Source organism: Tamandua tetradactyla, chromosome 2, assembly GCF_023851605.1.
Source record: "Tamandua tetradactyla isolate mTamTet1 chromosome 2, mTamTet1.pri, whole genome shotgun sequence".
NCBI classification, from domain to species: Eukaryota; Metazoa; Chordata; class Mammalia; order Pilosa; family Myrmecophagidae; genus Tamandua; species Tamandua tetradactyla.
This window is the reverse complement of record NC_135328.1, coordinates 81,401,078-81,428,276: the sequence shown is the minus strand read 5'-3', so window position 1 is coordinate 81,428,276 and position 27,199 is coordinate 81,401,078. Positions and strand designations below refer to the sequence as shown.

The 27,199-nt window shown below is 34.2% G+C and overlaps 1 protein-coding gene and 1 pseudogene across 15 annotated transcripts in view; one reads left to right on the top strand and one right to left on the bottom strand.

Moving 5' to 3' along the window:
- CCDC171 (coiled-coil domain containing 171) overlaps positions 1–27,199 on the top strand; it is a 576,357-nt gene that overhangs the window by 478,513 nt on the left and 70,645 nt on the right. The window lies entirely within an intron of this gene.
- LOC143660950 (MICOS complex subunit MIC26 pseudogene) lies at positions 6,591–7,168 on the bottom strand (annotated as a pseudogene).

Genomic DNA, 27,199 nt, shown 5'->3' with positions numbered 1-27,199 from the left:
TTCCATTGTATGTATCTACCACATTCTGTTAATCCACTTGTCTGTTGATGGGCATTTCCTCCAGGCCCATGTCATTTAAAAAAGAAAAAAATCCCCCAAGCCATCTCATAAAAGCGTTTAAGGCTTAGTGACTAATAATCACACCTCTGGAAATGTAGCATATTTTATAAATGCATGTTTATAAATACTTAACTAGAGAGGCTTCATTATGAAACCATTTATTTAAATAACAAAGCCTTCTCCATACATACAGTAATCCTTTAGTCATCTGTTTCCCATCATGTCATTATATAATGCCCACTCCGTATGGCTTTTAGTTTTGTGTGATATACATAACTTTGGGGATATCATGTTATTTTACATTTAGGTTTATTTTCCAGGCATTGAAATTTCTTTGAGCTATTTTTCTGTATTTTTATAGTTATTGCATTTATAAAGAGCATCTTAAAGGGAATTTTGTTATTACTATTTTTTATATACAGAAGAATGAAATAAATTGTATCTGTAGCTAAAGTTTCAAGGAATAAAAATATCATGAATCAGTACTGATAAATTTTTAAATGTATTCGCTATCCCTTTACTTGATGAAGTAACCTTCTAATTGCTCTATCAGAAATTTTTACAGATTTGGCATATTTAGATTTAAAGATGTTGGAAAAGGCAATTTTACTTGTACATGTGTACCACGTAGATTTTTTCTTCTTCATGCTATCCAGCTGTTATAGGTGAATTTTCAGAGAGCTGATTATCACTTTAAACATAAAGTTAATCATTTTGAATGGAAATCGTGCTATGTATGTCAAACACTTTTTTTACAAAAAGAATATGATATACCTAACTAAGCATTTTTTATTGTTCTGGTTTATTATTGTACATATAAATTATAATATTATAACAATAGAATGATAGTAGAATAATAGTACTCAGGTTTGTAAATAATACAACTTAAAAGTGTTTTCTAACATTAAAAATTAGCTTTTTGAAAAATTATAAAAGTTGAACATGACATGTCAATAAAAATCAGACTATAAATATAGAGGAATATAAAGATCATTTACAATTCTACCATCTAGAGATAGCCAGTGTTAATATTTTGGTATATTTTAGTTATAAATGTAGACACACATTTACATATAATTTTATATATAATATATATATTTATATAATATATATTTTAAATTGGGCTATACTGTTTTGTAAGCATTTTTTTCACCTAATAGATTTTGTAGAAGTCTTTTGTCAGTAAATACAGACTGACATCAACACTTTTAAAAAATATTTTTATTGATAAATCTTCACACATATACATTTGTTATAATTCATAAAAGAACATTCTTACGCTTGTACCATTACCACAGACCATCATCCATAATAGAGTTCACTGTGTAATACAGTCACATGTTTTATCTTCTACTTTGATTCTAGTAACATGCATGACCCAAAACATCCTCTTTCAACCATTATCACAAAAAAATTCAGCAGTGTCAGTTATATTCACTATAATATGCTACTGTCACCACCATGCATTTCCAAAACTTTACAACCAACCTAAATAGAAATTCTGTCCCAATTAAGCATCAGCTCCCCATTTGCTACCCCAATCTATCCCTTGGTAACCTGTATTCTATATTCTAACACTGTGAGTTGTCTTAATATGAATAGATCATATCAGTAAGATCATACAATATTTGCCCTTTTATGTCTGCTTATTTCACTCAACATAATGTCCTCGGTGTTCATCCATGTTGTCACATGAATTAGGACTTCCTTCCTTCTTACAGCTGAATAATATTCCATCATATGTATATTCCACATTTTGTTTATCCATGCATCAGTTGATGCACTCTTGAGTTGCTTCCTTCTTTGGGCAACTGTGAGTAATGTCACTATGAATGTTGGTGTACAAATGTCTGTTCACATGCCTTCATTCAGTTTTTCTGGTTATAGACCTAATAGCAGGGTTGCCGGATCAAATGGCATCGTATACTTAGCTTCCTGAGGAACTGCCTAACTGTCTTCCACAGCAGTTACATGATTTTTCATTCCCATCAGCAGTAAATGAGTGTTCCTATTTCTCCACATATTCTTCAACGTTGCAGTTTTCTGGGTTTTAATAACAGCCATTCTAGTAGGTGTGAAATGATATCTCATTGTGGTTTTGATTTGTATTTCCCTAATAGCCAGTGGAAATGAATATCTTTTCATGGTTTTTTAGCCATTTTTGTTGCCTCTTTGGAAAAATATTTATTCAAGTCTTTTCCCCAGTTTTTAAGTTGTTTTTTTTTAATCGTTGAATTGTAGAATTTCTTTATGTATTCTGTATACTAAGCCTTTAACAGATATTTGATTTCCAAATATTTTCTCCTGTTGAGTAGGCTACCTTTTCACTTAACAAAGCCCTTTGAAAGACAGAAGTTTTTAATTTTGATGAAGTCCTATATATCTGTTTTTTTCTTTTGTTGCTTGTGCTTTAGGTATAAAGAATAAGAAACCATTGCCTACCACAAGACCTTATAGATGCTTCCCTCCATTTTCTTTAGGATTTTATGGTCCTAGCAGGATTGCAGGATCATAGGGCAGTTCTGTATCTTAACTTTCTGAGAAACCGCCAAACCATCTTCCAACAGCAGCTGTACTGTTTTACATTCCCACCAGCAGTGAATAAGTGTTACTATTTCTCTACATCCTCTACAACATTTTAAATTTCTTGTTTGTTTAATAGTGGCCATTCTAATAGGTGGGAAATGATGTCTCATTGTGGTGTTAATTTGCATATCCCTAATAGCTAGTGAAGATCAGCATCTTTGCATGTGCTTTTTAGCCATTTGTATTAGCTCTTTGGAAAAATGCCTTTTCATGTCTTTGTGCATTTTTTAATTAGCTTGTTTGTGTTTTTATTGTTGAGTTGTAGGATTTCTTCGTATGTTCTGGACATTCAACACTTATCAGATATGTAGTTTTCAAATATTTTCTCTTACTGAATAGACTACCTTTTCACTTTCCTACCAAAGTCCTTTGAAGCACAAAAGTTTTTAACTTTGAAGAGAGCCCATTTATCTGTTTTGTTGTTGTTGTTGCTTGTGCTTTGGGAGTAAAGTCTAAGAAACCATTGCATGCCATATGATCTTGAAGATGCTTCCCTGTATTTTCTCTAGGAGTTTTATGGTCCTGGCTCTTTTATTCGGGTCTTTGATCCATTTTGAATTAATTTTTGTATGAAGTATGACATAGGGGTCCTCTTGTATTTTTGCCTGAGGATATCCAGTTCTTCCAGCAGCATTTATTGAAGAGACTATTCTGTCCTAGTTGAGGGAACTTAGCAGCCTTGTCAAAAATCAATTGCCCACAGATGTGAGGGTCTATTTCTGAATCCCAATTCAATTCCACTGGCCAGTATACCTAATTTATGCCAGTACTATGCAGTTTGATCACTGTAACTTTCTAGTATGCTTTAAATTCAGAAAGTGTGAATCCTCCCACTTTGTTCTTCTTGAAGATATTTTTGACTTTTGGGGGCCCATACCCTTCCAAATAAATTTGATAATTGGCTTTTCCATTTCTGCAAATTAGGATGTTGGAATTTTGATTATGATTGCATTGAATCAGTAAATCAATTCGAGAAGAATTGACATCTTAAAGATATTTAGTTATCAGTTCAGGAATTTACTTCTTTGATTTTTATCAGTGTTTTGTAGTTTTCTGCCTGTAAGTCCTTTAAATCTTTGGTTACATTTATTCCTAGATATTTGATTCTTTACGTTGCTATTGTAAATTGATTTTTTCTTGATTTTCTTGTCAGATTGTTCCCTACTAGTGTACAGAAACACACTGAGTTTTACCTGTTGATCTTGTTTCTTGCAACTTTGCCAAACTCATTTATTAGCTGTAGAAGATTTGTTGTAAATTTTTCAGGATTTTTTATGTATAGGATCATGTCATTTGCAAATAGTGAAAGCTTTACTTGTTTCTTTCCAATTTGGATGCCTTTTATTTTTTTTTCTTGTTTAGCAGCTCTTGCTAGAACTTCTAGCACAATGTTGAATAACAGAGGTGTCAGTGGGCTTCCAGATTTTAGAAGGGAAGGTTTCAGTCTTTTGTCACTGAGTATGATGTTAGCTGTGATATTTTTCCTCTATGTCCTTTATCATGTTGAGGAAGTTTTTCTCTTTCTCTATCTTTCGAAATGTTTTTATAAAGAAAGGATGCTGAATTTTGTCAAATACCTTTTCCATGTCAATGGTCATGTGGTTTTCCCCTTCAGTTTGTTAATGTGGTATATTGCATCATTTGATATTCTTGTGTTGAGCCATGCGTCAACTTGGGATAAAACCCATTTAATCATGGTGTACTATTCTTTAAATGTGCTGTTGATTTTGATTTGCAAGTTATTTTGTTGAAGTTTGCCTGTAATTTTCTATTCTGGTAGTGACTTTATCCACCTTTGGTTTTAGGATGATGTCGGCTTCTTCAAATGTATTAGTGTTACCTACTCTCTGATTTTTTAGAAGAGTTTGAGCACTATTGGTAAATTCTTCTTGGAATGATTGGTAGAATTCACTTGTGAAGCTATCTGGTCCTGGACTTTTCTTTATTGGGAGATTTTTGATGACTGATTCAATCTCTGTACTTGTAATTTGTTGGAAGTCTTCTGTTTCTTCTAAAGCCAGTATAAATTGTTCCTGTCTTTCTAGGAATTTGTACATTTCATCTGAGTTATTTAATTCTTTGACATATAGTTGTTCATGGTATCCTCTTATGATCCTTTTTATTTCTGTGGAGTCTGGTGTAATGTCCCCTGTCTAATTTCTGATTTTATTTATTTGCATCTTCTCTCTTTTTATCTTTGGCAAACTACCTAAGAGTTTGTCAACTTTATTGATCTTCTGAAAGAGCCAACTTTTAGTTTGTTAATTCTATTTTTTTTTAATTCTTTTTTCTTTTTTTGGTTCTATTTCTTTCCTTCTGCTTGTTTTGGTTTGGAATTAGTTTGATGTTTTTTTCTTGTTCCTCAAGGAGTGCAATTAGGTCTCTGATTTTAGCTCTTTCTTCTTTTTTAATGTTGCCATTTAGGCTATAAATCTCTCACTGCCTTCGCTACATCACATTTTTTTTTTTAACATGTACAGGCACTGGAAATCAAACCTGGGTCTCTGGCATGGCAGGTGAGAACTCTGCCTGCTGAGCCACTGTGGCTCGTCCCATTGCATAAATTTTGATACATTGTATTCTCATTTTCATTTGTCATGCAGCATTTACTGATTTTTCTCTTACTGTTTTTTCTTTGATCCATTGATTGTTTAAGAGTTTTGTTTAACCTCCATACATTTTGAATTTTCCAGTTCTGTGTCTGTTTTTTATTTCCAGCTTCATTCTATTATGGTCAGAGAATGTGCTTTGAATAATTTTAGTCTTTTAAAATTCATTGAGACTGTTTTGGACCCATAGTGTGATCTATCCTGGAGAATGATCCATAAACACTTGAGAAATATGTATATCCTGTTCTTTTGGGGTACATTGTTCTGTATATGTCTATTAGGTCTAGCTCATTTACAATAGTAGTCTAGTTCATTTATCATGTTATTCAAATTCTCTGTTTCCTTATTGATCCTCTGTCTAGATGTTCTATCTATTGATGAGAATGGTGTTTTGAAGTCTCTATTTTTGTGGACATGTCTGTTTCTTCCTTCAGTTTTGCCAGTGTTTGCCTTATGTATTTTGGGGCACATAATGTGTGTATGGTTGGGTGCATAAATTTTGTGATTGTTTATTTCTTCTGGTGGATTGCTCCTTTCATTAATGTATAGTGTCCTTCTTTATCGCTTATAATAGTTTTGCATTTAAAGGCTATTTTGTCTGATACTAGTGTAGAGTATAATTAGCTTTTTTTTATTACCTTTGCATGGAATATATTTTTCTATCCTCATATTCAACCTATTTTTACCCTTGGGTTTAATATAAGTCTCTTGTAGACAACAATGATGGTTAATACTTTTCAATCCATTCTACCATTCTGCATCTTTTGACTGGGAACTTTAATCCATTAAAATGCAATATGTTATTACTGTAAAGGCAGTACTTATTTCACCCATTTTCTCTCTGGTTTTCTCTATCATATCTTATTTTCATCTCTCATTTCACCCTTTTAGTTACATTTAGTGATAATCTTCATTTCTGCATTCTCTGTCCTGTCTTTCCTTTTTGCCTTCAGAACTGCCTCTAGTATTTCTTGTAGGGCAAGTCTCTTATTGATGAACTCTCTGTTTCTGTTTATCTGTATATATTTTACTCCTCCTCAGATTTTTTTTGTTTACTTGAGATTTTATTTATGTACATAAATAGCAACATAAAAACAAGGGGTTCTAAGACTTGTACATTATCTTTAGGTGAAAAGATTCCTGATTATTCCATTTGTAACATGCTATCACCCAAGATAACAGAGAGGGCTAGTATAGTTTTTTATGAAGAATAAATTCAATTTATTATATTCAGTACTGATGTCACCATTTTTTTTCTGTAGAAATACTGATTTATTGTTTGGAGTTTCCATTGTTTACCTATAACTGATTAAAATGGGCAGAGTAAGATGTGTCCTACTTATTTCCAGGTGAATTCTTCACATTTTCTGGCTTTTGAAAGTTCTTCCACAAATCTTCCATTATTATATATCCTTGCAAACTCCAGTCATATCTCTCCCCACAGATCTGAGCAGAAACAATAGCTTGTTGTGGATAACAGGCAGCTAATTCCATGAAACCAGGAGGATACACCAGCTGCTTTATTTTGAACCTCCAGTCCAGCAAGTCCAGGAAAACCAGTCATACTGAGTCTTGGAAAAAAATCCAGGAGGTGCATTTTGGAGATATTCATAACTGTCCAACTACTGTTGAACAATACTTTGCATCCTGGACTCAGTTTGGGAGTACATTTCCTGGCAACAATTTGTATATGGCTCACAGTAATGTCGGAGCTGTGAAATGCTTTCTAAAGTCAACCTGGGTCCTTGGCTCCTCTACATATTTAAACTGAACCTCTGGAACTGAGTAGAATGAAAGCTCATCAACCTTCATGGAATTTTTGTGAGCTGAGTCCTTTTTTTGGTGACGCATAGACTTTGAAGGTGAGCAGACAGGATGGTCAGTCCCACCAACCTCTGAATTATCTTGAACATGTTGCTGGAAGTGATGATTCCATTGGTTTTGTTGGATAAAGAATTCTTAGCTGGCAATTTTTCTCTTTCACTTTCTGTAATATGTCATACCATTCATTGCCTTCTCATCTCCATGGTTTCTGAAGAGAAATTGGCTCTTAGTTTTGTTGTGGTTCCCTTGTATGTGATGAATTGCTTTCATTTTGCTGCTTTCAGGATTCTGTCTTTAATTTTGGCATTTGACATTCTGGTTAGAATGTGTCTCAGAGTAGGTATATTAGGATTTATTCTATTTGGGGTATGTTGTGCTTCTTGGATACATATTGTCTTAGTTAGATTCAGTTGTCAACTTGGCCAAGTGATCATACCTAGTCTTGTTGCTGTGGACATAAGCCAGTGGTACGTGAACCTCTTCTGTTGCTAATTACATCTGCAGTTGGCTAGGAGGCATGTCTGCTGCAATGAGTGACGTTTGACTTAATTGGCTGGTGCTTAAATGAGAGAGCGCAACATAGCACAGCCTAGCAGCTTGGCATTCCTCATCTCAGCACTTGCAGCTCAGCCCAGGCCTCTGGAGATGCAGAAAGAAGTCACCCTGGGGAAAGTTGTTGGAACCCAGGAGCCTGGAGAGAAGACCAGCAGAGACCATCTTGTGCCTTCCACGTAAGAAAGAACCTCAGTGGAAAGTTAGCTGCCTTTCCTCTGAAGAATTAATAAAATAAATCCCCTTTTATTAAAAGCCAACCCATTTCTGGTGTGTTGCATTTCAGCAGCCAGCAAACTAGAACACATATATTTATGTTTTTCATAAGAATTGGGAAATTTTCTACTAATATTTCCTCACATTTTCACTGTCCCTTTTCGCTCTCCTATCCTTTTGGGGCACCCATGATGTGTATGTTTATGTGCTTTGTGTTGTCTTTCAAATCCCTGCCACCCTGCTCAGTTTTTTTCCATTATTTTCTCTGTTCTTCTGTCAATCATATTTTGATTGTTCTGTCTTCTAGTTTGCTGATTCTTTCTTCTGCATATTCAAATCTGTTGTATGCCTCTAGTGAATTTTTTTTTTTAACATGGGCAGGCACCAGAATCGAATCTAGTATATTTTTAATCTCTTCTGTTGTGCTTTTCTTTCCCATAAGCTTTTATTTTTCTTTTGTTTGCTTTAAATTCTTCTTTATTCACCCAGTGTGTTTTTAATATCCTTTATTTCTTTAGCCATATTTTCTTTCATCTCCTTGATTTGATTTAGGAGATTTGTTTGATAGTCTTTGGTTAGTTCCAAATTTTGTCTCCTCCAAAGTTTTAATTTGTTCCTTAACTGACCCATATCTTCCCATTTCTTTGTATGGATTGTAATATTTTTGCTTATGCCTAGGCATCTGATTATCTTGATGAGTTACTCTGAGGTCAGCTTCTCTCTCTTGCCTGGAGTTTTCTTATTGATTGGCTTTGTGTTCAGATTCTTCTTTGACAACTTGATTCAACTTATTCTCCTACAGCTTTAGAGTTGCCCATGTTTAACTGATCAGAATTTTTCATCTCTTCATCTCATTCGTGCCATAGATGTGCAGTAAAAAATCTCATAGTTTTTAAGATTGCACTGTTTGTCCAATTGTTTCACATCTAGGAGAAAACTTCCTTTCCTCTCTTCTTTCACCAGGAACATTGATCTGTTCTGTTTGTTTTTATTTTTTTACATTCTTTTCATTGGCCTTTATCTGCTTTTGGGTGGAGGGCAAATTCTGGGAGCAGGGTCACCCCAGATATGACTTTCTCAAGTCAGTATTTCCCTGCCAAAACAGGGCTAGTGACCCACAAAGGGAACACAGACTGTCTCCAAAGAACCCTGTGGAGAGGGTCAGGAAAGATGCCAAAACCCTTTTTGACAACTCTCCAAAGCTGTGTTTTCCTGGCCTGCCCAGCAGATGGCACCTTTTAGCAAACTGTTCCCTACAGCACTAAGAAGGAACTGTGTCTTTTAACCTCCACTGCCTCTGCCTCTAGTGAGAGCATAGTTGAAACCATGGCTGCAGCCAGTCCAGGGAAGGTTGAAACAGTAGTTCAGAATTGGAGCCCAGCAATGTAAGTTTGCTAATCACAAACCATGATCAGTGTTTGGCTATGCCCCCTTCCTTTCCTCAGAAGGAGGATTTTCACATCCCTTTCTGTCTGCAACAGCTGATCAGGAACCTGATCCTAAGGTGGCTTGCCTCAGGAGTGGGGGATGGGCATCTAGCAGCCACCATGGAGCAAGCTACTCACAGTCTTTACAGCAGTTTCTCAGCCTCTTCCTCCTACGATTCCCCTGGAACCTGTACAGTGTTTTTCTGGCCTCCAGATCCCCAGAACACTTGTTTTAGACAGGTTGGGTGTTAACTAGCTGTTTTGGAGGGAGTGAGTCCTAGAGCTCCCTACTCTGCCAACTTCTTTGGAAATTCCTCTCTGTAGCATCATTTTTAATGACTAAGTTACATTGCAGTACATTCATCTATCACAATATTTTAATCAATTTTCTGTTAATGGATATTTGAATATTTCCAATTTTTTGCTTTTTGTAAATAAATTGGCAATATCTTTAGTATAATTTTCCATGCTTCCCTTATTTTTTCTTTAAAATAAATTAGTGTGATTGCTGCATCAAAGGTTATGCACATTTTAAACCTGTTCTTGAGAAAGGCTATTCCAATTTACCATAAATTCTTTATATTTCCTTTAAAAATTATTGTCCTTATCTTCTCATTATAAAAGAAAGTTTTCTCCTCTCTTTATAATTTCAATCTTTCCTGAATTTTCTGATGTCCTTTCTTTATGTGTCCCTACTTTACTCAGTGTTGCCAAGATTTAGGTCTAAGAGATTCTGTGGTGAAATAAAGAGCAGATATTTTTTGACAGCTGTTTGTCTCACATACTTTCTTTTCATTTATTTCTCTTTTCATTTATAGGTTCATAACTATGCTTTTAATGTTTGCAAATATTGGATGCTCAATTGATGACATCATTGCAATAAACAGGCATCTAAAGATTTTGGGTTAATTTGAAGTTTATGAGTGTTTGTATAATTCTTTTTAAATTTGAAAATAAAAATATCTTGTAGACTGAAAAATATAGAACGTTTTTCAAATTAGGTTGTGAAATCAAATAGAATGTTGAAATGTCACCTTGTTCAAAGGCTGGAAAGTACTATCTAGAGAAGAGTTATTTATTATACTCAATGCAGGGAAAATAATTAGCTAGTGAGTCTTATATAGTTCATCCGAGAATAAGTAAATTTTGATGGAAATATTGCCATCTTTTGTCTCATCTAGCTGCTTGGCAGCTGTAGCCTATAGTTTACAGATATAAATTGTGCCAGTGAGAAATTTAAAGGTCCTAGGTTTGAGACCTAACTTAAAGATGAAATAAGAATTAGTGAGGTGGTTTTTTTTCTCTTGATACCAGGAAGAGTAAATGTTGTTTCTTGACATAATATTGGCAGAGAAAATATTTTTGCTATTGGCTAGATAAAAGTTTTTAATTCTACTCTGAAGCAGAAATAAAATTTCTCCAAAAATCTTTGGATTTTTGAAATAATGAAGTTTTCATAATGAAATTTCAATTTCCAATGCTTAATGAAGCAAAAATCCCAAGAAATAAGATGTTAATGTGTACAGAGGAACTAATTTTGAGGGCATATGGAAAATTGGGATAATAATGATTACATTAGATTTAATTCAGTATCAGTATAAATATCATTTAAACATTGGTTACAGTCATTGTGAATAATGCCTTTTCTTAATATGTATCTTTTCATAAGATTTTAGTTTTTGATGACCAGGAAGAATTTGCTAGAGAAGTCTCTTACTGTCATACTCAGCCCAGCCTGTCAATCATTATTAGAGCAATTTTGGAAAAATCACAAAAGTCCTCCCACATTTGCTTTGTCCCTTCTTCTCACCTTCTCTTTTTTCTGCCTGTTGTTTGTCTTGGTGGTGGTGGAAGGGGAAATGTGTCAACAAAGTTTTTAAGTATTTTTCTCCATATCTATTGTCAAAACAGTCTTGGGCTAGCCAATAGGTAAGATTAAAAAATAATCTGTTAAAGCTTGGAGTTCTAAAATGTTTTTATAATATTTATCAGATGATAAATATTATCATGATAAAATCATGTATCATGGTTTTTATTTGAGACATGTATCATGGTATTTATTTACATGTATCATGGTATTTATTTATTGTAGCATGAATTTTATTTGAGACCAGTAGTGGGTATTTTTTTTTTCTTGTTTCGACTTTTATCTTTCTTTGCCTCTTGAAAAGAACAGGTTGAGGGGAGGGAACTGCATCTCTGTAAACTTCTGCTAGAGTTTTGGGGAATCTTATCATTCCCTGTTCCTTCCTCAGCAATATTTGTGCCTTGTGGAAATGATCTGATAATCAATGATCTGGACCAACATTAAGTAAAATCTGATCTGATTTATTTAACAGCTAGTCATGATTCATAGTTTTTGCCAACTTTTTCTGATTATTGTTCTTTCCTTTGTTTATTACAAGTAGCAAAAACAATTATGAGATGATAACATCATAGCAGAGTCAATATTGCAGGTTGAAGATGTTATGTAACTTTGCCAAAAGTAACAGGGCAAGTGTAAAACAGTTGAAACACTTTCATCCTGTAGATACAAATTACACAGGTAGCAGAACTTCTTATTTTATCTAAATGTTGTCTTTTTGTCTTGAAACATGATATTGTTCATTCTTGTGAAGATAAATATAGATTATCATCCTTGAGTTATTGAAAGTGCCAGTGGAATTCTATCCAGAATTGCCATTACTGTGAGTTATTGGGTCTTATCCCCTCTGGCATCTCAGTTTCCTTAACTGTGAAATGGAGATGATAATACCTGCTGTATTAGTTTGTTAATGCTGTGGGAAAACAATATACCAGAAATGGAATGGCTTTTAAAAAAGGAATTTATTAAGTTGCAAGTTTACAGTTCTAAGGCCAAAGATGTGTCCAAACTAAGACATCCAAAGAAAGATTCCTTAACTTCAAAGAAAAGGCTGATGACTTTCGGGGTTTCTCTCTCAGCCAGGAAGGCACATGGTGATGTATGCTAGCTTTCTCTACCTGCTTCTTCAAAGGACTTTCCTGGGGGCATTTTCTTTCTGCATCTCCAAAGGTCTCTGACTGTTTGGGCTCTTTTGTCTCTAAAGCTTTTTCCAAAATGGTTCCCTCTTAAAGAACTCCAGTAAGCAATGCTACCTTGAATGGGTGGAGACACATCTCCATGGAAACCACCTAATCAAAAGTTACCACCTACAATTGGGTGAGTCACAGCTCCATGGAAACAGTCAAAAGATCCTACCCAGCAATATTGAATGAGGATTAAAGAACAGGGCTCTTCAGGGGTACACAGCAATTTCAAAATAGCACAAGTGCCCTACTGTATCTTGGGGAGATTGTAAGGATCAAATGACATGTTTAAAAGAACTTTGTGGGCGGGCTGCGGTGGCTCAGCGGGCAGGGTGCTTGCCTGCTATGCCGGAGGACCTCGGTTCGATTCCCGGCCCCAGCCCATGTAACAAAAACAGGAAAACGAAATACAATAAAACAAGAAAATGTTTGGAGATGTTTCCCTTTCTTCCTTCTATCCTTCCTTCCTTCTCTCTGTCTTTCCTTTAAAAAAAATAAAAAAAATAAAAAAATAAAAGAACTTTGTAAGTTGAAAAGCACAGATAGATATTTATGGAATTATTTTCCTTGAAATATTTGGCATATAAATGTGCCTTGGCCATGTATCAAGTTGCTTAGTTTTCAGTTTCAGGTTGAGATTTTTGCCATTCTTCAAGACAAGCAAGTACATCAGATTATGGGGAAGATGGCATTTATGACTCTGCAGTTTTCTGTATGTCATTGAGTTTGCTAGAAACATCCCATTAATCAGAATGGGAATTCTTTCTTAACAGCATCCTATTTGGAAGAGAGAAAATAATTCTGTTTGCTTGGGAAGGAGACTAACAATGTAGTTTTGAAATGGATTGAGTTCAGGCTTTCTAATTTAACCACCTTGGCAAGTCACTCACCGCACTAAGTCCCCATTTCCTCATCTTAAAAAAATGGTAACAATGAAGCCTGTCTTGCTTCCACTCATAGGATTGTGAAATCAGGTGAGATAATGTGTATGTAAGAGTGGTTTTTACATTATAAAATGCTCTATTAATATACGCTATATTTGACTGAATTGCAAATAGACCTGGGGATAGTACCAAAGTACATTGAGGTATGTTTTGGGGTTCAATTCTTGATACTTTGGACTGATTTGTTCTATAAAAATTTCTCTGTAATACCAAGACACATTCAAAAGAACAAAATGCTAGCCTATACTTCTATTTGAATAATTGTTATACAAAGTAATTCACCATTCTTGCAGTTTTCATCCTTTCTTTTAATTCATTTTGTTGCCTTTATTTACACTATTTAGTTCATTTTGGACTTCAAATTCCAATTCTGTGAAATAGTGACAATATTTGCCTGTAAAATGTTTGGCATATACTTAGTAAAACAAACAATACAAAACTTAGGAAGGTACATGGCATTTTTTTAATTACAACTTTGTAGTTGTTGATAGCCATAGATAGAAAAGCTGATGAATGATAGGAACGTAATTTGTTTGTCGTTAATTTTAACAGACAAAAACTAAATCTCAAACTTGACCCTTTCTCTATCACTTTTTCTTTTTCACTTTGAGGCCTATTTTTAAATGTAAGTATAACCTTACTAAATAAAACCTTTTAATGGATATTATTGAGAGACTGAAGCATGAACACTTGAACTCTCAAGTGCTACAACTAGAATTGCTATTCTTATTAGCTACTTGGACAAAAAAGCACACACACAAAAATGGTTTGATGGACTGTCTAGGTGAAGACCTGGAAAAGGAAGGTTATCTACAAATTGAGTGAGTTTATTATGGCTTAGTGATTTGCTGATTGATTTCATTTGCTGTCAGTTAAGGCTCTCTTAATGTCAGTTTTCTTTGCATAATGTCTTGAAATAAAGACTGATGAAGTTCTTCTGATTGATGCCGCTTATATAAACTGACCCTGATTTGCCCTATTCTGCATGACAATTTAAGTGATAGCAGTTAGAGGAAAACAGCAATGAATATGCAACTTAAGGTTTGAAGGAAATGCAGTAACTCATTCAGTCTAAAACTAAGTATAAAAATAATTTCTTGTAATAATTCCACAATGCCTTAAGTTTTATTAAACAGACTATTACTACTCTCAAGTATGTATATATATGTTTGAATTAAGAAGAGAAGTAAAAGTGATCCTAAATCTTTTCAAACTATAGTAAATCTTTCTCTTCCCACTTATTTAAACTTGTAGTTGTCAGAATCACAGTTTAAAAATGGTTTATTTGAGGTTGTATAAGTGCTTTATATTAAGTAACCATTGAAACATAGGATGAGTAATTTTGAAGCTTTTAGAAAATGCTTTTTCGTTTCAGAGCCTTCTAGGAACAATAGTAGCAGCTTTTTTTCCCCTTCCTGTCAATGGCAACAAAATCTCACAGTGCTGCCTAAAAACAGGCATAAATTTTTTGAAAGACTAACTTAAGTAACTCATTGAAGGAAACATGAAATATTAATATCGTAATTTTTTTCCAAGTGAGGGCTGTTTAATTCACACCCAGCAAGTAACTTCTCTGTGGAGTGTATGATACAGTTTTATCATATAGTTTTTGCAGGGCAATATTTTGTCCATGGTGTATTTTGTAATGCATGCTGATTAAATTGACTTGGTATAATTTCCACAGGATTAAAAGGAGAACAAACAACAAAGCACCACAGTAAAGAAAGTGCCTAGGTTCTATTTATGTGGTAGATGGTTTAGCAAATCCCCATGGAAAACACTTATGCTGATACCTGTGACATATTTAAAAGAGGCATGAGTTCTGTATTTGTAAAGAGGCTGAGAAAAGCCGTCGCATCTTAGAGCTTGATTTAATCATGATCTTAGAGCTTGATTTAATCATGATCTAGTAGTATGAATTCTTCACAAATTTTAAAATCTGAAAGAAAAATTCTCCATGTTTTTAATCTATCTAAAATTGAGGCAGAATTTGTGCCTTAATGAAAGCATGCAGTTAAAATTTCTAATTTATTAAATTATGTCAAAGGACAAAATAGAAAAAATAATCTTTTTGGAACAGCACAGAGTTTTGCACAAAGCCCTCAACAGGTAGCTATGATTATTATTATTGAGATAACTGTATGAATAGAGGTTGAGGCATGTTATGATTCTTCATTAAGTGAGAGGGTATGCCATATTATTATTAAGTTTTTAATTATGAGGTATTAAATTGTTAAATTATTTTGTGTTAGTACTGAGTGGTATGAACAACTGTGACTGATAAAGGTGTCCAGTGGTAACCATGAAAACCATTTTTATGTCTTTGTTGTAGTGTTTTCTATATTCAGTGGACCTTGCATGTCAAAACCCATTACTAAGGGAGAAATAATGAGAGGTATGACCTTATTAAAGGAATTTGTCGATGCAGAAGTTACCAGTTTATCAGTGCCAACTTAATGTTTATTCAGATTACATTTAGAAAATTAAAAACAGAAAATGGTTGTGTCCATCATATTTCTCTGACCATAGATTCATACCAATCTGAATAATTACCTAGACATAAAACCTACTTCTTCAGGCTTGCTAAATGCAGATTTAAAAAGCTATAATACTTCATATAAAACTAACAGCACAGCTATAAAACTTCGGGAAAATCGGTCTCTGATATAAAATTATATATATATAAATGTATCAGTGTTATTCTCAAAAGCATAGAAGATTCTCTAGCATTCATTATACTGAACACATTTGAATTTCTTAAGTTTTTTAGCACTAAGTCAAACCTTAGTAAATTCATCATCTGAAAATATTAGGTTCTTGGTTGACTAATTCATTTATTTCTAAAGGGAAAGTGAAAATATTAAAAAAATTATTTAAATATGTTGTTTCTTAAATAATTCCCTTTGGAGATAATATTCTTATTTTTCTTGACAAAATACGGTTTGTGTTTTTTAAATAAATCTCTAATGGCTAGCCAACACTAGCCCACAAATTTCTCCCTTCAATCTTTGGAAACAGCATTGCATCTAAGCAAGTCTGAGACAACTTTTGGAAACTGTTTGCTATGCCTTTCTACTTTGACCTCTTCCTCTCCTAGTTCATTCAGCTGGAGTAGGAGGAAGCCCCTAGAAGCTTATTTCCTCAATTCTGAATTGAAGTTCCAATGAGGTGAACTAGAAGACTGTGTAAGAGAATGGCTGGCCCCCTATTTTATCCCAGGTTTATTTCCAGGAAGAAGCATTTATTTCTATGGAGACACATGGTCTGAAAAACTAGTGCCTTTTCTTGCTGGAGTAGGCTTACAAAAAATAAGACAAGTTACAGAACTTTTAAAGAAGTATTACTTAACTTAAAATTTGATTTGATTTTGATTTCCGGACAGTTTTTTGTTGTAATAATTACACATTAATTTCAAACCATGCATGTCTCTGTGTATGTATATGTGTTGGTTTCTAGTTACTTTGAAAGTAGCAGTATATTACACCTGTGATTTACATAATGAGTTGTTAATGCAGGAAAATCCTTTTGCTCATTCTATGGATTTTGTATTATACTGCAGTGAAATCATAACCTTATAAACATAAGTATATATAACAAAACTCCCAAATGATAAAGTTTTCTTGTAACGCAGGGGTTGTTTTTCTTCAGGCCCATAACCCAACCTCTGAAATTCCAAGCTCTAAAAGTTCTGAAAACTGGTAACTCGGAAGCAAAACATGGCTTGACCTGATCTGACCTACTTTTGTGGCAAAACCTTAGAAGAACTGCCATGAGGCTTTTCATAGTCTCAGTTTATCCTTCCTATGTGTGATTATTCAGTTGTTTTGCTGCACAGTGGTTTTGATTAGGGGTTGTTTCCCCAGACTCCAACGAAAATATTAATATATGGTATATGTCCCATATTTCTAAAATCTTAAAACTCCTGAACTCTGAAACATGTCTGGTTCCAAAGATTTCAGATAAGGAACTATGGTTTGCTACCAACGTTAAAAAATAGGTTCTACACAAATAGCACTTACTGTTTCAATGCAAGATTTTTGTTTTTCTTATGGGTAGGTGTGTTCAGATTGTGGGATGGTATACTTGAGTAAGATTAAGATATATATGGCTCTAGTAGGCTTTATTTTCTTGTATTTTATATCTGTTTGCAAACTAAAGGCACATTTCTGTTCTTGGTGAGTAGGAATCCCCTGAGATGTTCTCTTTTGGTGTCTAAAGACTTTGTATCCTGAACACAGAATAGATGAAATACTTCATACATAGCCTGCTAATCTTTTCTTACCAATCATTCTCATTTGTTCCCACTGCAGGTTCTTAAAGTATCTGGAGAAGCCAGAATTGCTGTAGATAAAGAAAGCAAGTCACCTGGGAGCCCAGTGGCTTGGTTGTTTATATCCCTGACTCCTGGTAATCCATAGGAGTCTCTGCTTTGGACTAATGGGATGGTATGGATTGCTTTCCACATAAGCGTTAGTCTGAAATCTTTCTAGAAATGTAATCCGGATTCAGCAGATTCTTGTTTGACCAATCAGTTCTATTCCTCCAACTCACTATCTATGGATGTAGATGTAGGAAATAGATCCTGATGTCTTGTCATATATTTTATCATAAATGGCTGGGATGGTAGCTAATGGAGTTTGTGTGGAACATACTGTATATATTTTTAGAGTGTCAGTGTTCCACTCAAAACTGTGTGCATGTCACATAGCATCTGGCTTTTAAGCATGTCAAGGGCTATTGCACTATGTATGCCTTATTTTAGGTAATTTGTATGTAGCTCAGGTATGGATGTATTGAGTTTCACATATACTTCTGGGAAATTAAAAATAATAGGTTTGAAGATACATTCTGAAAAATAGTGCGTGTGAAAGAGCCTTTATTAAATATATTTAAAGTAGAAATTAACTATAAAAAGCAATCCCTTAATATTATTAAAATAAAACTTATCAAATACCAGCATGGCTTTTATTTCAAAGTTCACTACTTTTTATAGACAGGAAATAGAAATATCATTTGAGAGTAAGTAGAAACCAATATGAAACAGGAAGTTGGTTTTTTTTAAAAAATTAAATGGCCAGTTGTCTTGATCATGTACACTATAGTTAACATAGTGTACACCTCCCAAGTACAAGTTATTGTCTAAGCACTGGGATACAGAGGTGACTCAAATAATCTGATTGGGGGGAATATGAAATTTAAAAGTGATATGAGATGGAAATCATAATTACTCTAGGACAGGCATAGGTGAAATACAAAAACCTGTGCTTTAGAGGAGAATGAAATTAATTCTCACTGAAGAAGATTAGGAGAGGCTTCATAGAGAAGGCGGTATTTGAGTGGACCTGGAAGATGATACGGCTAAAAATTCCCTTTCTTAAAGAATGTTATTGTCAAGAAATACAGATGGGAGATATTCAGAGTTTGAGTCTGCCTCAACCAATAGGTAGCTCTGCATTAGTGAAGCCTCTGGAATTGCTTCATCTGCAAAATGGTGGGGGGGGGGGGTAACTAAATGATTGGTCAAGATCATTTTCAGTTACTGAAGCTCTATGGTACTGTAAATAAATTGTGGTCTCTGCAAGATTTCATGAAAATATTATTTGTTCTTAATAAATTCATTGATTTTGTTGAATATTAGAAAATACATTAGGGCCAATTTGTCCTTGAAACAAAATGGTAATATCTTTTTCAGAGTGATATAGTTTAACATATGTCAATGATTTTTGTTATAGAGATTTAAAGGAGTTATAGATATAGAGAAAAAAACTGAGTGGAGCATGTAACTCCCCAAACCAATATGACATATTTTATCAGAATCATGCTAATAAAAGGATTGACTCTTATTAAAGGCATAAAATAGTCTCTCTTTGCCAATTTGCTTTTCTTCAGATATATTGAAAATTGTTCATATTGGATTTAAACTACAAACAAGTGTGTTGCATTCTTATACTCCAGCTAAATGGCTCTTTGGCACCTTTGGCAAAATTATTGTAAAGATGTCAATTAAGGATGTCCTTTATTGAGAATCATGAATAAACCTGATAGTTTCATGTGAGAAGAAGGGATTTGAAGCATTCAGCATTGCTTGTTGTGTGTGTATTTTATCCATCAGTAGCTTAGGTCAGCTGCACTTTCAGAAAAATTATTTTTTTGAGATAATGGCTCAAGCAGTTTTTCTTTGGTAATGAACAACTGGCTGTCATTCATGTCTGTAACTTCTCACTTTGCATTAACACTACCACTTTAAGAATATTTGGATTCTGGACTCCCCCCAAAATGAAAAATTAGGATGTATCTTTGATATGCTATGAAATTTGATTAAATCAGTTGGGTCTTTGTAGATTGATTTTGGGACAGACAAATGGGAAATGCTGATTATCACTTAGTTCACTCTCCAAAAAGTGTAAATCAGAAACCATTTATTGGTGTGTGAAGTGCCCTTTGTTAGGCCCCAAATATCCTTTAAAGGGCATAAATAGGTACTCAGTAAAGTTCACATTATCACTGAAATGGAAAGTTTCATCAATTCTAAAATGAAGAACAGTATCAATATTTAGTGTTCCCACTTTAACCAAGCTGAACCTGTATGTATGGAGCTCTTGCCCTGAATCTACCTATGTGCTTGGATGAGATAATGAGCATAAGAGGAGGAGGAATTATGAAAACAACAACAGCAACATCAAATGTTCCAGTTCCTAGTACAAGAAAAACATAAGCGTTAATATTGATACCATATTGACACATCCACTATGAGCCTGAATACATCACTAACATTGCTTACATCTTCCTCAAAAAGAGGTTTTGTTTTTTTTTTAAACAAGAGACATTGGTTTGTTTGAAAGGACAATTAACTCTATTAGTGTTTTATCCACTCAATTTCAAAATGAAATTTAATGATGCATTATTTTCTAACCTAAAATTATAAATCTGAACTTGCCATTCCTTTCTTCCCATCACCCTGAAAATAAATAAAAACTTCTCATCAAGACCCTGGGCTCTTTGGCTCTTTATAATCTGGCCCTTGCCCCTCTCCAGCTTCATCTCTTAACACTCTCTCCCTCAATAACCAAGCTATATGGTAACACTGACCTTTTTGCTGTAACTTGAACACACTAACATAGTTCCATCTCAGAGGCTTTAACCTTGTGTGCCTTTCCTCCAGAACTTCATGAGCCTCACTCCATTACTTCATTTCTGCTCAAATGTCACCTCAGAGAAAATTCTCTGATCACCTTAACTAAAATAGCCTCCCTTCTCCCTTTATAGCCCTAACACTACTTTGTTTCCCTTCATAGCACCTAATGTATTTATTTATCTATTATCTATCTCTCACTAGAATGTAAGAGCCATAACGGCAAAGCTTTGTCCACTTTACCACTGTTTCTTCAGTAGCTAGAAGATAGTAGGTGCTCAATAATATTTGTTTAATACACTAATGAGTGAACTGAGATTTTCTCTACTGTGGTCTTTTTGAGAGGTAGAACTGCATCCACATGAAGGAGAGGAGCAGGGGGTTTAGAATCAGACCCTTGACTTCAGCTCTGCTATTTATTAGCAAGATACCCGTAGGAAAGTTAGTTATGGACTCTTAGCCTCAATAGTTGGTTTTTTTTTTTTTTATGTTTTTTTTTAAATTGTGAAATATATATACAAAAAACCAATATATTTCCAAGTACCTTTTACAGGTAGTTATAGAACAGATTTTAAAGTTTGATATGGGTTATAGTTCCATGATTTTTTTTTTTTTTTTTTGGTCTGGCTGCTCCAAGATACTGGAGATCAACAGGATTATCAGTATAATGATTCAGCACTCACACTCATTTGTTAAACCCGACCTTCTCTGTATTACTCCACCATCACTTTTGATCTTTCTCCCATTCTTTAGGGGTATTTGGTCTATGTCCATTCTAACATTTTCATGTTAGAAGGGGCTGTTGATGATATGGGAATAGGGAAAGAAGCTAGCTGATGTTCTGGAAAGGCATGAGGACTGCATTTCAGGATGTATCTGGTCCAGGGACTCATCTGGAGGTTGTAGGTTTTAGAAAGTTACTCTAGTGCATGGAATCTTTGTAGAATCTAGGTATTCTTTATGATTGGCAGGAATGGTTTTGGTTGGGGTATGGCAAGTTATGATAGGTAGCAATATCTAACTGAAGCATGCTTAAGAGTGACCTCCAGTGTAGCCTCTCAACTCTATTTGGACTCTCTTAGCCACTGATACCTTATTTGTTATACTTCTTTTCCCCCTTTTGGTAATGATGGCATTATTGGTTCCATTGTGCCAGGGCCAGGCTCATCCATGTGAATCATCTCCCATGCCTCCAGGGTGAGCCTCAGTAGTTTTACATATAAAATGGTGCTAAAAATTTCTACCTTGCAAGGACTGTGTAAACACTAAAGATTATGCATAATGTCCCAGAAAACAGACTGTGCTCAGATTTGCATATATATTAACTATTTTGACTTTATTTTGTAAAGCCAGAGAAAGCCCTTCTTTTGGGTGAGGAATCTGTATTACCCTGACAGGCGTATCTATTGCTTGATAAGAAATTAGAGAATAAACAGAGTAACTGATCTTTATATCAAAAGTTCATACAAAAATTCCCACATATCAGTGCTAGATATTATGGTTTCCACATTCTGAAAGAACTAGATTAGACTGCCTGAATTTCAGCACACTCCAACACAATTGAATCTCAAAATTTTCCTATGCAGTCACATTATGCTAGATCTTATCTATATGACCAAAGAATCTAAAGCAACTCTAATAATCTTCTCTATTGTAAAAATCCTGACAATGTCATGATGCTGTAGGTTCTCAAGAAATGGTTACTATAATAACATTTTTTTCTTATGGAGAACTAAAATAATGAGGTTAAACTTCTTCACAGTTTTCAATGACCCAAAATTAACTCCGTGTTATTTACTACCTAAACTAGTCTCGCTCAGGCCTTGTTTTGCAATACGTTGTTAAACCCAGTGGCAATTCTATAATTTACTTATATCACAAGCATTGTTTGTAGACTGCTTAAAATGTTACATTTCTAAAGCAAGACAATCGATTACTATGATTAACCTAGGAATATTCTCTGAAAACTATTTTTCTCTTAAAATTTTTAAAGATCACTGTCATTTTTATAGCTCTCATGTTTATGTGCAGTGGTTTCCAATAGGAACTTTTATTCCAGTTTGACTATTTTGATGTACCTTTTTCCATATTTCTGTAGGAAAACAGCATGTCATTTCTTTTATATATGTCTATATCCCTTTGCTATATCGTAACAGAAATCTTTAGCATTATGAAGCAGTCACTATCAATCTGGAAGATACACTTAGTCCTAAGATTGTCTTTGATTCAAACCTGGTTAGAAATAATGTATTTTTTTGAAAAAGAGGTGGTTTTGTTTTTGGCACATTTAAGTCGAATATGTCATGGTTGAGTGGTAGCTAGAAAAAGTTTCAACCCTAAACAAGATACAAAGCAAACATTAAAAAAAAAAAAGAAAAAGCCTGCTGCAAAAGTATTCTGCAACTCTACTGATTCTGGTTTCCCATGAGACTCCATCTCATACCTGAAAAGCTACTATATTTATATCCTTCAAAAATAGTGCCAGTAAAAATTTTGAGTGATGGGATGAGTCAAGTCCAGTGCCATGTTTCAAAAGCCAAAAATGGGAAACAAACTTTGTTTCGTTATATAAAATATAACAAATAATATCATATATAAAATAACATCAACAAACACATAGCTGAACTATATGTTCAAGTCAATATATGCCATTTTTGTCTTCAGTTATGCTTGACTAAGAGTTTGTACTTTTGGAATAATTACTTCTCTTCTTATAACCTGGGACATTGACCATCCTTTTCATTGTCAGCAGTACCACTGAAAAGCATCTCGGTACCTGTCTGTGAACACTGCATTTATTATCTAGTAGCATGTGGTTTTAATGATGTCCAGTACTAAGTAAGAATGCACTATCTTAAATGGAAAGCAGTGGCCAGACCAGCTTATAAAGAAAATGTGATAATTCTAGTACATGTACACAAACACTAGTACATCTAGATCCAAAAGTGGACTTTCCAGAGACAGGAAAACTTGTAAATTAAAAAAGAGAGGAAGGGGAGAAAAACCCTGATCCACCAAAATCCTAGTTTCCACCTAAACGAAAGGACATTTTTCTACCAGACAATTTTCCAGATATAACTAGAAAAAAGCTTAGAATGTAAGATCCAAATGGAATATAGCTTTTCTGAGTACCATTCCTTCTATAAATATTTTACATATGCATGGATCACATAAGAATGAGAATACATGAGTGAGTTAAGCTAATCCTGTGTAAGCAGGGTTTGGTATATCACTATTTTTGTGTTTTGCATGTAAAGTTCTTTGGTGATGATAACTCTAATAGTAAGGCTGCTAAGAGATGCACCAGACATTGTCACCAAACATACCAAAAATTGTTTTCTGAATTTTCCTTTTCTTCAAAATAATCTATTGTGGATAATAGGTGATTTACTATAATTGTGAGGTTATTTTTTCCCTTTAACAAAAAACTTATAGACTTTTTTCATTCTACAATCAAAAGATGTTTTGAGGGAAAGTGTAGAAATTATGTGGCATATTTGGATAGAATAGATTCATTAATTTGTTTGCCATTGTTTACTGGGCACCTTCTATATGATGAATGACGTTCTCAAGAAAGTATCAGCTTAAGTCCTTTTATTTGAAATATTTATGTTCATTACGTAAGCAAAAACTGGTAGCTTAGTGTAATAGTTATTAACATATTTGAGATCTTTGGAAACTGGTTTCACAGCAAAATTGAAGAGGGGTTATTTCAGTCAAAGAAGGAGAGAACATGGATTAAATTGATAGTATATGAATGTTTTATTTTATGAAACTTGGAAAGCATGAATTTATTCTGATTTCTTTGAGAAACTTTGAGTAATAGAGAACACATACCAAACCAAGCCAAAACAAAAAACTGTGGGAGAGTTGACTCTTCCCTGGTGCTACACCATTGCTATCAGCACGGTCACAAATTTATAACAATTATTTTGCATTGTTGAAGTGATTAAAAGAATTGCTTATACTTTACTCTCAATGGTGGTTTTGTTTTGTTTGTTTCTTCAGCATAAAACACATTTTATTAAAAGTAACTGTATTTATAAGAAATCAAGGAGATTAGCATAAATCTCTCTCATCAATAGAAGACAGCTGAATTGTCATATTCACTTTGGTATTCAATCCATTGCTACAGTATGTTATGTAACTTCTGAAAAATTTCACTGCATGCTTATGAGATAATAGGAGTGGAAGAAAAGCACATATTGTATTAGTAGTATTATTGTATAAATTGTTTTGACTTTGGGGGCTCCCTGAAAGGTTCTATACCACCTCACCTTTCAAGGTTTCATAAACCATACTTTGAAAACTGTTACATAAGTAATCTGTTCTTTCTGTCTCAAAATTTGTACTTGTTTTAATTCCAGAAATTCAGGAAATTGCCCATGATGTACCTTCTATATGGATATCTTTTCATTGATTCTACCTATAAATGGGTGATCTTTTCAAATACTATCAGGGAAAGTTTCTTCTTTTTCTTTATAATTATTTCTTCCCATTTATTCCTTTTTTTCTGGAAAACTCACTATTTTGTCTCCTGGACATTTCATGTTTTTTTTTTTTCTTTCTTTTTTTGTGAAAAACAACGTATATATAAAAAAGCTATAAATTTCAATGCACAGCACCACAGTTAGTTGTAGAACATATTTCAGAGTTTGACATGGGTTACAATTACACAATTTTACGTTTTTACTTCTAGCTGCTCTGAAATACTGGAGACTAAAAGAGATATCAGTTTAATGATTTAGCATTCGTATTCATTTGTTAAATCCTATCTTCTCTGTATAACACCACCATCACCTTTGATCTTTCTATCGCTCTCTTTAGGTGTTTGGGCTATGGAAATTCTAAATTTTTCATATTGGAAGGGTCTGTCATTAATATGGGGTAGGGAGATGGAACTATCTGATATTCTGGAGAGGTTGGGCTAACTTTGAGGACTTATGGACCAGGGACCCATCTGGAGTTTGTAGGTTTCTGGAAAGTTACTCTAGTGCCTGGAACCCTTGTGGAATCTTATTTATTGCCCTAGGTATTCTGTAGGATTGGCTGGAATGGTCCTGGTTGGGGGTTGGCAGGTTATGATAGGCAGCAAGGTCTAAGTGAACTTGCCTAAGAGCAACCTCCAGAGTAGCCTCTCAACTCTGTTTGAACTCTTTCTGCCACTGATACTTTCTTAATTACGCTTCTTTTCCCCCTTTTGGTCAGGATGGAATGTTAGTCCCACGGTGCCAGGTCTGGATTCATCCCTGGTAGTCATCTCCCATGTCGTCAGGGAGACTTTCATCCCTGGATGTCATGTGCCACATAGGGGGGAAGGTAATGCTTTCACTTGCAGAATTGGGCTTAGAGAGAGTCAGGCCATATCTGAGCAACAAAAGAGGTTCTCCAGAAGTAACTCTACATTTCAGGGGCAATTTCTTTTTTATATTGTTACTCACAAGTGGAAATAGTGGCAAATTTCAAGGACTTGTGACTTAAGAAAATACATCTAACTTGGGAGTTTGATACAGGGTTAGTAAAAAAAAAAAAAAATAAACAAAGGAAGTCAGCCAAAGCCTTAAAACTACTCCTGACAACGATTTCCTAATGCTATTTTTTAAATATCTATTTAAATCTTTGAATTTGTATAAAATCTACATGTTTCAAATATATAGTTAAAGCTTCCTCCCATCACTGCTTCTTCACTTCCTAGCCCTACTCAAATAAGTGGGTGCTGCACTGAGTATCCTTTCAGCTATCCTTCCTGTGGTAGACTTAAAAATGTTCTCCAAAGATAACAGGTTCCAATCCCTGGAACTTATAAAAGCTACCTTATATATCAAAATAGGCTCTGCAGATATGATTAAGTTTATGATTTTGAGGTGAGATTATCCTGGATCATTTGGAAAAGAGGCAGAGGTCAATTTAACAAAGACAGAAGAAGAGAAGGAAATATGATAATAGTGTGACCCATCTTCAAACTAAGGAATGCTGACAATTACCAGAAGATGGAAGAGGCCAGCAACAAATCCTCTCTTAGAGTCTCTGAAGGGAGTGTAGCCCTGTTGACACTTTGTTCCAGAAAAACTGATTTTGGACTTCTGATCTCTAGAACTGAGAGAATAAATTCCTGTTTTTTTTTTTACACTACCAAGTTTAGGGTAATTTGTTATTTCAGCGTTAAAAAACTAGTTAAAAAAAAAACTAGTTAAAAAAAAAACTAGTTTACTTCCCCCAACTTTTGATTATGAAAATTTTCAAATACATGGAAAAGTTGAAGTAATAATATAGTATACACTTTTATACCCACCGCCTAGATTCAACAGTTGTTAGTATTTTGCCATATTTACTTTGTCTATCTCTATTTATTTGCTTTGCTAAAAAATTTTTTTAAGGAAGTTGTGGATGTCATGAAACTTTATCCTTAAATATTTCAGCACACTTTTCTTACTGACATTTTCCTACACAATATTAACACCTTAACACACCTAAGAAAACTACCAATAATTTCTTATTATTGTCAAGTCCATATTCAAATCTCTCCAATTGTCTTTTTTTTTTTTTTTCTTTTTTTGCATAGGTAGGCACTGGGAATTGAACCCCGGTCTCTGGCATGGCAGGTGAGAATTCTGCCAGTGAGCCACCGTCACATTGCCCTCTCCAATTGTTTTTTATACTGCTTCTGAACCAGAATCTGCTCAATAGTCACGTTATATTTCTTATTTCTTTTTATATTTTAAAAATCTAGAATGGTTCCCTACTTTTAAAAAAAAATATGCTGACTTTATGAAGAGATCAGGCAAGTTGTCATTAGAATGC